At 37.6% G+C, this 12638-nt stretch overlaps 1 non-coding gene across 1 annotated transcript; it reads right to left on the bottom strand.

The window, feature by feature from the left end:
* Positions 1-1061: 1061 nt before the first annotated feature.
* LOC115831352 lies at positions 1062-1135 on the bottom strand. The gene has a single exon (XR_004026868.1). It is a non-coding gene; the product is annotated as a small nucleolar RNA SNORD55/SNORD39 (small nucleolar RNA).
* Positions 1136-12638: the final 11503 nt, after the last annotated feature.

Genomic DNA, 12638 nt, shown 5'->3' with positions numbered 1-12638 from the left:
CAGGATATTTTCAATTCCCCCTTCCTGTATCTCATAACAGTACTGCCATTCATTTTATTTATCAATAAGTGATAATCACTGAATATATGTTGCTACTTACTATTTTAAACAAATAGCTATATGTTGTGTAAATCATGAATGATAAAAATAGAGTGTATTTATTTACGATCCACATTGATCATGTGATTCAAATTTCTAACTTATTGCATTTTCCTTCTTTCCAAAGAACTTCTTTTAACATTTATTGCAAGGTAGGTTTACTGGCAACAAATTCCCTTAATTTTATCTGGGAAAGTCTTCAATTTTTCTTCACTTTTGAAGAATAATTTCAAAGATAAAAAATTTTCTAGGTTGGCTATTTTTACTCTCCAACACATTAAATATTTTCATTCTACTCTCTTTTTGTTTCATGGCTTCTGAAGAGAAATCTGATGTAATTCTAATCTTTGCTTTTCTACAGGGAAGGTGTTTCCCATCCACTCTGGTTTCTTTCATAGTTTTCTTTGTCATTGATTTTTTGAGATTTGAACATGATATGCCTAAGGGTTTTTTTTTGTTTTTTCTTTGAGACAGAGTCTCACTGTGACGCCCAGGCTGGAGTGCAGTAGCGCAATCTCGGCTTACTGCGGGCTCCGCCCTCCAGGATTCATGCCATTCTCCTGCCTCAGCTTCCCGAGTAGGGACTACAGGCACCCACCACCTTGCCTGGCTAATTTTTTGTATTTTTAGTAGAGATGGGATTTCACTGTGTTAGCCAGGATGGTCTCAATCTCCTGACCTCATGATCTGCCTGCCTCGGCCTCCCAAAGTGCTGGGATTACAGGTGTGAGCCACTGTGCCTGGCCGGGTTGATTTTTTTTGGTGCCTGTTGTTTGGAGGTGTTAACTTTGAGAAATTCTCAATCAATATTATTTCAAATATCTCATTGGGTTCCTTTTCTCTTTGTCTTCATCTTCTGGTATTCTTATTATATATGTTACACCTTTTGTAATTGTTTTACAGTTCTTAGATATTCTGTTCTGTATTTTTCATTTTTTGCTTTGTGCATTTTTTTTCACATATGTGACTCTTCAAAGTTCACCTCTTCACTGCACACTCAGGAGTCTGCAGCATTACCAAGGTGTCATCATACACTGGATTTCAATTTTGGAGGTATTGATTAACTTCTCCAAGCTCACTGATTTTTTTTTCTCAGCTGTGTTCAGCACACTAACGAGCCCATCGAAGGTATTTTTTATTTCTGTTAAAGTGTTTTTTATTTCTAGTATTTCTTTTTCATTCTTCCTGATAGTTTAACCATATTGAGTTTCTATCTCTTTGCTTACATTACCCATCTATTCTTGAATATTGTCTGCTTTTTTCAGCAGAATGCCTAGCATATTAATTGTAATTTTTTTTTTATGGAGTTCCACTCTTGTTGCCAGCCTGAAGTGCAATGGCATGATCTCAGCTCACTGCAATCTCCACCTTCTGGGTTCAAGTGATTCTCCTGCCTCAGCCTCCTGAGTAGCTGGGATCACAGGTGCCCACCACCATGCCCAGCTAATTTTTTGTATTTTTAGTAGAGATGGGGTTTCACTATGTTGGCCAGGCTGATCTTGAACTCCTGACCTCAGGTGATCCACCTGCTTCGGCCTCCCAAAGTGCTGGAATTACAGGCATGGGCCACTGCACCTGGCCCTAATTATAGTTATTTTAAATTACTGGTTCAATAATTTGAATTTTGAATTTGAATAACTCTACCACATCTCAGTCTTGTTTCAGTGCTTTCTCAGTCACTTCAAAAAAAAACTGTCTTTTTTGTCTTTTAGTATGTCTTGTAATTTTTTGAAAGCAAGTTATGATGTACTGGGTAAAATAAACTGAACTAAGTAGGCATTTAGTGTGAGGCTTTATGTTTATATGGCTAGGGCTTAGATTGTGTTTATTGTTTGCTATAGCTGTAGATGTCAAATGCAAAAATTTTCTCTGATGCACTGTTTTTGTCTCCCTATTGTTTTGAGGCTTTTCTAGAGATTTCCTCTTAAATAAGTTCTGAGACATAGTTAGATTACACTTTTATTACACAAAAGACCTATTAATTTGTTTTTAACATATGGGGAAAGGTAAGGTATTCTATCAGCCTATAATTTGGTCTCATTTTTTTAGTTTGCTCATACCCCCAAGCTGTGACATTCACAAATGCTTTTTAATAACGTTTTGTTTTGTTTCACTCATTGGTGAAATGGGAAGGCTAGTAGGGACTGGGTGTTTCCCTTCTCTTGGGTCAATTAGGCCCTAGTAAAACCCCAGTTAGCTAGACTGTGGTAAAATACTTTCTCTTGAAGGCAGAGCTTGTTAAGAAAAACAAAATTCTCTGGGCATATTCCAAAATGTCTGCTTTTCCCTCCCTCCTGCTGAAACACAAGGAGATTTTTCTCTAATTTTCACTGTGAGAATTTGTAGGGATCTTAGAAGTAAAATTCACATATGTGTGTGTCTCCCTCCCCAAGACTACTCTCTCTATCAGAAATTTTTAACTCTCACACTCACCCATACTGAGCCTCTAGCAATTTATCAATTACAATGTAAGTTTCCCTACCCCAATACTGATTGCCACTAAGGTTTCTGCTCCTGGGCTTCAGCTGCAGTAAGTTGTGATCTTCTAATGTGGGGACCAGTGGTTTGTCCTGTGGCATCAATTCTCTGATGGATTTAAAAAGAGTTGCTGATTTTAAGTTTGTTCAATATTTCTCTTGTTGTGAGGATGGGAGTAACAACTTTCAAGCTCTTTACATTTCAGACTAAAAACCAGATGTCTCTTGACTCATTTTTATCCTGGCTATGTATTAAACTTTTCTATTTCTTAGTATACTTAGTGATTTTTTTATTGGATCCTGGATGTTGTGATTTTATTTTGTAGAATTCTGAATTTTGTTATATTTCTTTAAATAATGTTTACTGTGTTCCCACAGGTAATTAGAGAGTTTGCATATCAATTTGATCCTTTTGAGTCTTGAGTTTAACCATTTTCATAGAGTGTTGACTAGCTTTTCCTTTAGGAGTCTTTGATGAACTGTGTAATCATTCAGGTTTCTTCATGAGGCTTTGGAATTTACATGATGCCAAATCCTGTATAAATTCTGGGAATTGGGTGGGCATGGTAGCTCATACCTGTAATCCCAGCACTTTGGGAGGCTAAAACAGGCAGATTGCTTGAGCCCAGTAGTTCGATACCAGCCTGGGCAACATGCCAAAGGCCTATCTTTATACAAAATACAAAAAGTTAACTAGGCATGGTGATGCATGCCTATAGTCCTAGCTACTTGGGAAGCTGAGGTGGGAGGATCACCTGAGCCAGGGGAGGATGAGATTGCAGTGAGCTGTAATCATACCACTGCACTCCAGCTTGGGTGACAGAATGAGACTCCATCTCAAAAAAAAAAAAAATCTGGGAATTTTTTGGTTTGCACCCCCTGCCCTCCCATCCTACTAAATTTTCTTTTCTCAGAAGTTGTTCTTTGTCCAACTTTGTGTCACTCTTGCATGTGCAGATTGGTATTTAGTCAAAGACTCAAGGACAGACATACACATATTTCTGGAGCTATTTCTCTGCATATGTCCCTTTCTTAGTAATCTGCCTTGCAAATTATAGCCACCTCACCATTTCTGGTTTCCAATTGCTGTATCTCCAAATCAACAAGGCTTCTAGACTATGTTTGGATTCCCCCTCCCTGTGCCATAGTTTTAAAATGCCTCCAGGCATAAAGCCAGGGCAACTCTGGAGCTCACTTTATTTGTTTACCTTCTTTCAGAAATCACAGCCCTGAACTGTCTGTTGTATAATGATGGAAGACAATTGTTTCATATATTTTGTCCTGTTTTCTAGTTGTTAACAATAGGAGGATATATCTGGACCCTTTTACTCTTTCATGGAAGGCAACCTTTCTTCAAGGAGTGATTGGCATCAGGGAAGTCCATTCTTTCCAGAGCAATTCCCACTAGGTCTCACAGAAATTAGGCCTTATTATCTGCCTCTCTTCATTCCTTGACGTTAGCACAATAGACAACATCAATATATTTTTAAAAGCCTGGTTTATTCATTCTGGAAAACACCATATGTGATACTTCTACATAACAGTCAAAAGTTGAGCTTCAGAAATTTCAATCCAATTCATTTCAAGACCACATGAAAACATTGCCATGACACCTTCAATCTTCTCTGCCCCAATTATGGAAAAAGAATTCATACCCATTATCCAAGTATGGTAAATATTTTTTAGAGATTAATCAATCTAAATGTTAACTTGGAAAATACATTTTTCCTAAAGGAAACATAATACAATAGGATGAAATGCCAACTAAAATAAAAATAGCTTTCTACAATATTATAGAGAACTGTTCAGCTTTTGGGTCCACATTTTCTTGAATCTCTCTATTTTCAAATTTGCTTTATCTTTGAAAAACTTCAAGGTTTATCAAAATGGTCTTTCAGTGCAGAGAACATCTGCATAATGACTTTATGTTCACAAATCATATAAAAGGAGAATCAGAGAAAAGCCTGAAGCTTTTAAGTATAGTTCTTTCCAGTGTATGACATCTCCAACAAAGTTTTAGAGATTCACAGGACTTATTCTAAGCCCTAGGTTAAATCACATTTTTTTCCTCTGCCTCCAGCAGTCTTTTTAAAAAGGAATCTTTTCAAAGAAAGTGGCCAAAGAAGGAGTGTCCAATTATGAGATGAAGGCACACAAGGATTTCGTCCCCTCTTTCAAGATTTTTCGTTCTTTCTCTTATTTGGTTCAGAGGCATATAGATTACCTCAATCTAATCCTGCCACCACGTAATCAAGGTTCTGGGTCAAGTAAAGATGCATGAAATTGAGCAAATTCTCAGATCTCCCTTTCTCATGTACAAAATAATAGTATCACATAGCTCACAGGGCTGTTTTGAAGACCAGGTAATTTTTTTTAAAGAGACAAAAAAAATATATATCTCTCTTTGCTTTTTTATGATGCTCCCAATTTAGCGTTATTGAGTTTTATAATCATATATTCTCTGCATGTATATGTTCTAAAATCACGTAAAAAAAGTGTATCAGAAAACTATTTCAGATTAAAGGTTTTTGAAATTTTAAAGTCTTTCTGATATGGGATAGGGATAGGTTTTTTGCTTAAAAAGTCCTCTGTGAGAGAACTACATATGGTCAGGCCTATATGTGCAGAGAAGAATAGACTTAACAGTGTTGCTGTGATCTTAAATTAGAGCTTGCTGGTGACTTCATGAAGATCAAAGTATGTTATTAGGCAGAAGTATCAGTGGTCACCTCCTCCATGATCAATAGTTCAGTTCTTCTCTGAGTAAAGAAAGAATGCTACTGAGTGTGATTCCAACATCAATTGCTTCTATCTCTTGATTACTTTGTGGCCAAAAGACTGAAGCCAGAAAGCAGGGTTATGGTAGAAGCCTTGAACATGACACCTGGTGGTTCCTGCCTCCTAGTATTCACATTCTTGTCTAATCACCTCCCTTGAGCATGGGTTTCATTTAGTGACCCACTTCTGATGAATAGAATATGGTAGGAGTGACAGGATATCATTTTCAAGGTTATAAAAGACTATCACTTTTATCTTGGGCTCGTCCTCTCTCTCTCTCTCTCTCTTCGTCTCTCTCTCCCTCCCTTCCTCTCTCTCTCTCTCTCTCTCATCATTTATCCTGGAGGAAGCCAGCAGCCCTTTGGAGAGGACAAAGTTGCCAGAACCTGAGGCCCACCAACAAACATGTGGATGAGTTTGATCTTCCCCCATTTGATTCTTTGGATGAGACTACATCTTGTTCTAACCTAACATGATATCTTCAGCCAGAGCCTCTCAGCTAAGCCATGTAAGCCAAGTTTGGATTCTTGGCCTACAACTGTGAGATAATAAATTTTGTTGTTTTAAACTGTTACATTTTGAGGTCATTTGTTAGGCAGCAATAGATAACTAGTACAAGGATCTACATGATGTTATGAAAAAACCAAACTAAAAAAACAAAAATGGTCTATTAGTCTTAGACTCTTCTATAGGTCAGAAAACTTGGGTGTTAGTCCTGCCTCCATCTCTAGCCAGTTGGGGGGCCAATCTCATCTTCTTTCTGGGCTTCTGTTTCTCCATTTTTTAAAATAAGGGATTATATTAGCTTATTTTCATAGCATATAGTTTTATATTTCTTTTAGGATCTATACAGTGTAAGTAATCTCTCTCACTCTCTGTCTCTTTCTGTCTCTGTCTCTCTTTTTTTTTTTTTTTTTTTTGAGATGGAGTCTCGCTCTGTCGCCCAGGCTGGAGTGCAGTGGCGCAATCTCGACTCACTGCAAGCTCCACCTCCCGGGTTCACTCCATTCTCCTGCCTCAGCCTCTCCGAGTAGCTGGGATTACAGGCGCCCGCCACCACGCCTGGCTAATTTTTTGTATTTTTAATAGAGACGGGGTTTCACCGTGATCTCAATCTCCTGACCTCGTGATCCGCCTGCCTTGGCCTCCCAAAGTGCTGGGATTACAAGCATGAGCCACCGCGCCCGGCCCTCTGTCTCTCTTTATGTGTGTGTATGTCTGTATAAATATAAAAACTGTGTGTATATAAATATAAAAACTACAAAACTCTGATGAAGAATACAAAGAAGACATAGATAGATAAATGATAGATAGATAGATATTCCATGTTTATGGGTAGGAAGACTCAATATTGTTAAGATATCAGCCTTCCTAATTCGATCTACATATCCACCACAGTTCCAGTTAAGATCCGCCACAAATTAATTAGATGGTTTATATGAAAAGGCAAAAGATTCAGAAGAACCAACACAATATTGAAAAAGGAAGAAGAACAAAGTTACCCATCTTTAAGATTTACTACAAAGCTACAGTAATCCAGACAGTGTGATATTAGTGAACAACAGATGGATAGATCAATGAAACAGAGTAGAAGACCAGAAATAGACCCACACAAACATAGCCAACTGATTTTTGACAAAGGAGCAAAGGCAATTCAATAGAGAAAAGATAGTCTTTTCAACAATGGTGTGAAATGACTAGACATCCATATGCAAAAAAAAGTTAATTTAGATTTTATACCTCTCTTAAAATGTAATTGAAAATGGAACATAGACCTAGATGTAAAATGCAAAACTGTGTGACTTCTAGAAGACAAAATCGAGTAAATCAAGCTGACTTGGCTATGGTGATGACTTTTTAAATATAACAACAAAGGCACAATCCATCAAAAAATAATTGATTACTTGAACTTTATTGAAATTAAAAACTTCTGCTCTTCAAATACCTTGTTAAGAGAATGAACAGACAAGTGACAGACTGGCAGAAAATTTTTGCAAAATGCAAAGGAAAAAAAGGAAAAAAAGACGCTGTTACCAAAATAAGCAACTTTTAAAACTCAGCAATATAAAAAATAAAACAGCCCTTAAAAAATAGGCAAAAGATCTGAAAAGACACCTCACCAAAAAAGATATGCAGATGGCAAATAAGCTCAGCATCATATATCTTTAGGCAATTGCAAATTAAAACAATGAGACACCACCGCACACCTATTAGAATAGCTACAATCCAAAACACTGCCAATACCAAATGTTGACAAGGGTATGAAGTAATAGGAACTCTCTCATTTGTTGCTGAATGCAAATGGTACAGCCACTTTGGAAGATAGTTTGGCAGTTTCTTACAAAGCTAAACATAATCTTAGCATATGATCTGGCAATCACGTTTCTTGGTTACCTAAATGAGTTGAAAACATGTCCACACAGAAATCTGCACTCAAATGTTTATTGTAGCTCCATAATTGCCAAAATATGGAAGCAACGAAGACACTTTTCTGTAGGTGAATGGTTAAATTATGGTATATTCAGACAATAAAATATTATTCAGTGATAAAAAGAAATGAGATCTTAAGCCTTCAAAATACATGGAAAAACATTAAATGCGTATTGCTAAGGGAAGGAAGCCAGTCTGAAAAAGCTACATACTCTATGATTCCAACTATGTGACATTCTGTAAAAGGCAACATTACAGAGATAGTAAAAAGATTACTGGTTTTCAGTGGGCTAAGGAGAGGGAGGGAAGGAGGGATAAAAAGGAGGAGTACAGGGGATTTTTAAGGCAGTGAAAGTACTCTGTATGATACTCTGATGGTGAGTACATGAGATAAAACCCATAGGCCCGTTCAACACAGAGAGAGTCCTAATATAACTACGAGATTTAGTTAATCATGTACCAATATTTACTCATCATATACATTATAACAAATGCACCACACTAATACAAGATGTCAATAATGGGGAAACTCTGGGGGTGGGGAAGTGCGGAGAAGAGGAAGTATTAATATATGGGAGCACTCTCTTTCTGGTCAAAGTTTTGTAAAGCTAAAACTGCAGTGGCCTCCATAGTTATGGTAAAGTATCCTTGTTCTTCTTGATATCAGTAACAATCTTTAAGGTATTTGATATCTTCTAGGTATCTCAATACATTTTATTATATGTGTGCTAAGTTGGTTAAGAGGACTCAGAGGATAGACTGGTTCAAACCTTGTCTTCAGTATTTACTAGCAATAAATTGTTAGCAAAGTTACTAAACTCTTAAACCCTGATTTTCTTATCTACACCATAGGGATAAAAAGTGTGAGGTTTAAATGAGCTAATAATTATAAATCACAGAAAAAGATGCCTGGCACATAGTAGTCACTCAATAAATGTTGACTATTATTTTGGTTATATATCACTCCGTTGGTCTCTATGTGTGTCTCTCCGTTTTAATGCTCCAACTAGGAAACAGGTCTGTGTTTTAAATACTGTAACTACTTCAAAGGGCAAAACAAAAATCTTGGAGCTAACCAGTATGCCTTGCTTGTACTAGATGCTTAGTAAGTATCCGTTGATAATGATGAAATGACTACAAAACAGAAAAATGGTTGAAGGGAAATAAGAAAGAGAATTTTTTCAAAATGATTTTCTATTTGACACATCAATAAAAATAATTCTATTTTTCACCAAGCTATCTGGAGAGACGTTTTCATCCATGCCTTTATCCCAAGAGGACTTTTTTCTTCCTCAGTGTATTTATATATCGGCATTGAATGTCAGCTTGATTCTTCTCTTAATAACTTTAAAGCAGAAGTAAAAAGACAAATCTGTCTCACAAAGAGAATGTACTCTCCAGGTCTTCCTGGATAGAACACAACAGCTGTGCCAACAAGTGAAGGGAGGAATCTTTAAAGGACAATTCTGAATTCTGGTTTGGAAGTGCCTTGTTTCATAGATCATTGATGGTGTAACATTTCATTGAATTAGATATTGACTACTAACAAAACCTAGGAAGCACGGCACAAGTAAAATGTATCTTCCTTAAACTCCAAAAATAGATGATCAAATTGAATACCTCTAGGTTGAAGATTGAATACAAGTATATCAATCACAGGATCCATCAATTTTTCTAGGCTATGGAAAGAATCCCATTCTTCCTTTTGAATGATGTAATTCGTTTATAAATAGAGATGTTTGGGTCACAATTTTTGAGTAGCATGAAAGAGAGAATGTCAATTACAAAGAATTCACTTACTTTTCCCAACAATATCCCTTTGAGTTTCCTTTCTTCAACAAAAGCATGTGATTCATTGGTACATAACTGCTTTATTTTTGATGTGCCATCCAAGGGACCAAGTTAATAATTGTAACTATGATAATAATAGCAGATGCTAATTATGTATTTTCTCATTGCATTCTCCATGCCCTGCAGGGTGGATATTATTATTATCTTTCTTTTGCAGATAGAAAACTGAAGCTTAAGGAAGTAAAGTAAATTACACAAGGCCTAATTATTAAGTGATGAAACAGGGCTTGGATATATATGGATTCATAGTCTACTGCTCCTCTAGCTTCCTGGACCTCACCATAAAGTAATTGTAGATTTAATTCTTTATTCTCTTCTTTCTCTTACCTCTAATCAAAACTTCACTATGCTGTGTCCTGTTGCCCCAAAATCTGATTGCTGATATGACAATGCATTCATCACAACTTATCCCAACTAAAATCTTAACCAGTTAATTGTTGCTGCTCCACAAAAACTGCCTGATATTCAGGTTAAAAACATGAGAGCCTATAAATAGCACCAAGGGAATTTCAGAAACCTCGATTAATTATAGAGAGAAGTATCTTAGCTTTGAGAGGTGGAGAAGCCTCCCTTCACCATCTTCCCACCATACATGGAAGATACCTAAATGGTCTTTGTTGATTTTTAAAGATACTACCACACAATTTGGGAACCAATTGCCTATAGGTGCCTCTTCACATATGGCAAACAATATGAATGCTAATGACACTAATATAGATGCAGTAGTGCAAAGGCAGGAAAACTCATGTAGAAAGATCTACGATATGAGCCTAGTTGTCCAGATGATTCTAGTCTAGTAAAATTGAATATTTGTTTCGAGTAAAATTGAATATCTTAAAGTAGTATACTCCATGTCAACAAAAAGAAGATGGGAAGTGGTGTAATTACAAAATATGCTTGAAAAAATACAACTTATAGTAGTCCCCTCTTAGACACTAAAGAATATAAATGCCCTGACAGGTCCCACAGTAAATGAACAAATTAATCCTTGCTTGAGCCAGTGTTACCAAGTGTAATGTCTATTAACATTCTTAGGTATTAGGGTTCCATGGAGCACATTTTGGGAAACATGAATGTAATCACTGAAGAGAGTAGGGGGAATAAAAGTGAATAGTGATGGCTGCAGTCAAATCATAGAATGCAAATTACTTCCATTTGAAGTCCGGATTGAGTAGAGGGAAGCTCCTACGCATCATAGGCTACTAGCTGGAACATCCCCCAAAGCTCAATGGCTTCACACGAGAGAAGATGATTTACAACTCGTGACAATTCAATGTGGTCATTTAAAGACATGGGTTTCTTCCATCTTGGGCCTCCATCATCCCCTAGAGGCCGAAAAGTCATCTTCTAGATTTTCAGCATGAGACAGAGAAAGAGAAGGAATAGAGAGGCTCTCACAGGAGGTTTTTGGTCCGAACTTGGAAGTGGTATCTATCACTTCTACTCACACTCTATGACCTAGAACTCGGTCACATGGCCATACTTAACCACAAGAAACCTGAGTAATGTAGCCTAGTTGTGTGCCCCATAAGAAGAGAACACTGTGTAGACAACTATGACTACTTTCTGCTACAGATGGAACTGAAATCTGAGCTGAAGCCAGAAAAGTTTGGAGAAAACCTTGGCCATAGAACCCAGGTAGGCTCTGTCCTTCAAATTGTCAAGCAAACTTTCCATGGGGATGAGAGCTATTCAGTTAACCTTGGGACTGAGTATCTTGGTTAATGAGCATCAATCTATTTTTCTGCCAACTTCAAAAAGAAACTGATTGTGCTTCCTAAATTACTGAATGAGAGAGCAAGGTCCCCTGGAGAAGAATAAACAATAAAGTTTCACCAGCATTTAAGGCTTCCTGTCCCTGTAAAACAATGCGTTTTGGTCAGTTAAAAAAAAAAAAAAAAGGCTTTTCTTATAATCCCAAGACCATAAAATAATAGGAAGAATATAACCACATCACTTCATCCATTCAATGAGGAGCTCCCTTTTTGCCTTCTCGACAAATGACTTATTTAATATGCCAAGAATATTTCATTCACATAGGAGGTTAAAAGAGATGTTATATAACTGGACCTTCAAGTAACTGGTAACTCACAATGGTGCCCTACATTAGTTTGAAGATATGTCATACATTCAGGTCACAGCCTCTTAATATAGCTGGGCATGCATGCATAGTTATTATAAGACCTACTGATACAGGATGAGGTGCTTATGAAGAAAATCTCCATTAATACAAATAGACACTGGTTCACCTGCAGAGGAAAGAAACGCTGTCAAAGCTCTACCAATTACCAGATAGAGCAAAGGACTAAGTATTGGAAAAGTCTTATTCATAAAATATGAAATTCAAGTATCACAGTGGCAATGCACTTGCTGAAGTTCTAAGAATGCAGTGGTTAGTGGGTGTGTGATTGTTGACGTGGCAGGGAGGGAAAAAGCATGATGAGGCTCCAGTATTTCTCACCAATGGCAACATTTGTTGTTTCGAACATTTGTGGTTTTTCTTTTTTTTTTTTTTTTTTTTGTGACGGAGTCTCGCTCTGTCACCCGGCTGGAGTGCAGTGGCGCAATCTCAGCTCACTGCAAGCTCCGCCTCCCGGGTTCACGCCATTCTCCTGCCTCAGCCTCTCCGAGTAGCTGGGACTACAGGCGCCCGCCACCACGCCCGGCTAATGTTTTGTATTTTTAGTAGAGACGGGGTTTCACCGTGGTCTCGATCTCCTGACCTCGTGATCCGCCCGCCTCGGTCTCCCAAAGTGCTGGGATTACAAGCGTGAGCCACCGCGCCCGGCCACATTTGTGGTTTTTAACATTTGTTGCCATTGGTGAGAAATACTGGAGCCTCAAGAACCAGGCTTCAGCCACTGCTCTACAGCTCTGGAGTGAAGATAGCTTCACTCTTGTTGTACAGGTAAGGAAATTGAGAGGCTTAGAGGCTTATTCAAGGGCACAGTAGAAAATGATGAATGCAGAGTTCAAACTTTGTCTTTGGAGTTCCGAAGCCTG

The sequence above is a fragment of the Nomascus leucogenys genome, chromosome 18 (genome assembly GCF_006542625.1).
Source record: "Nomascus leucogenys isolate Asia chromosome 18, Asia_NLE_v1, whole genome shotgun sequence".
Lineage (NCBI taxonomy): Eukaryota > Metazoa > Chordata > Mammalia > Primates > Hylobatidae > Nomascus > Nomascus leucogenys.
The sequence above is the reverse complement of the archived record's forward strand: the minus strand, read 5'-3'. Positions and strand labels throughout refer to the sequence as shown.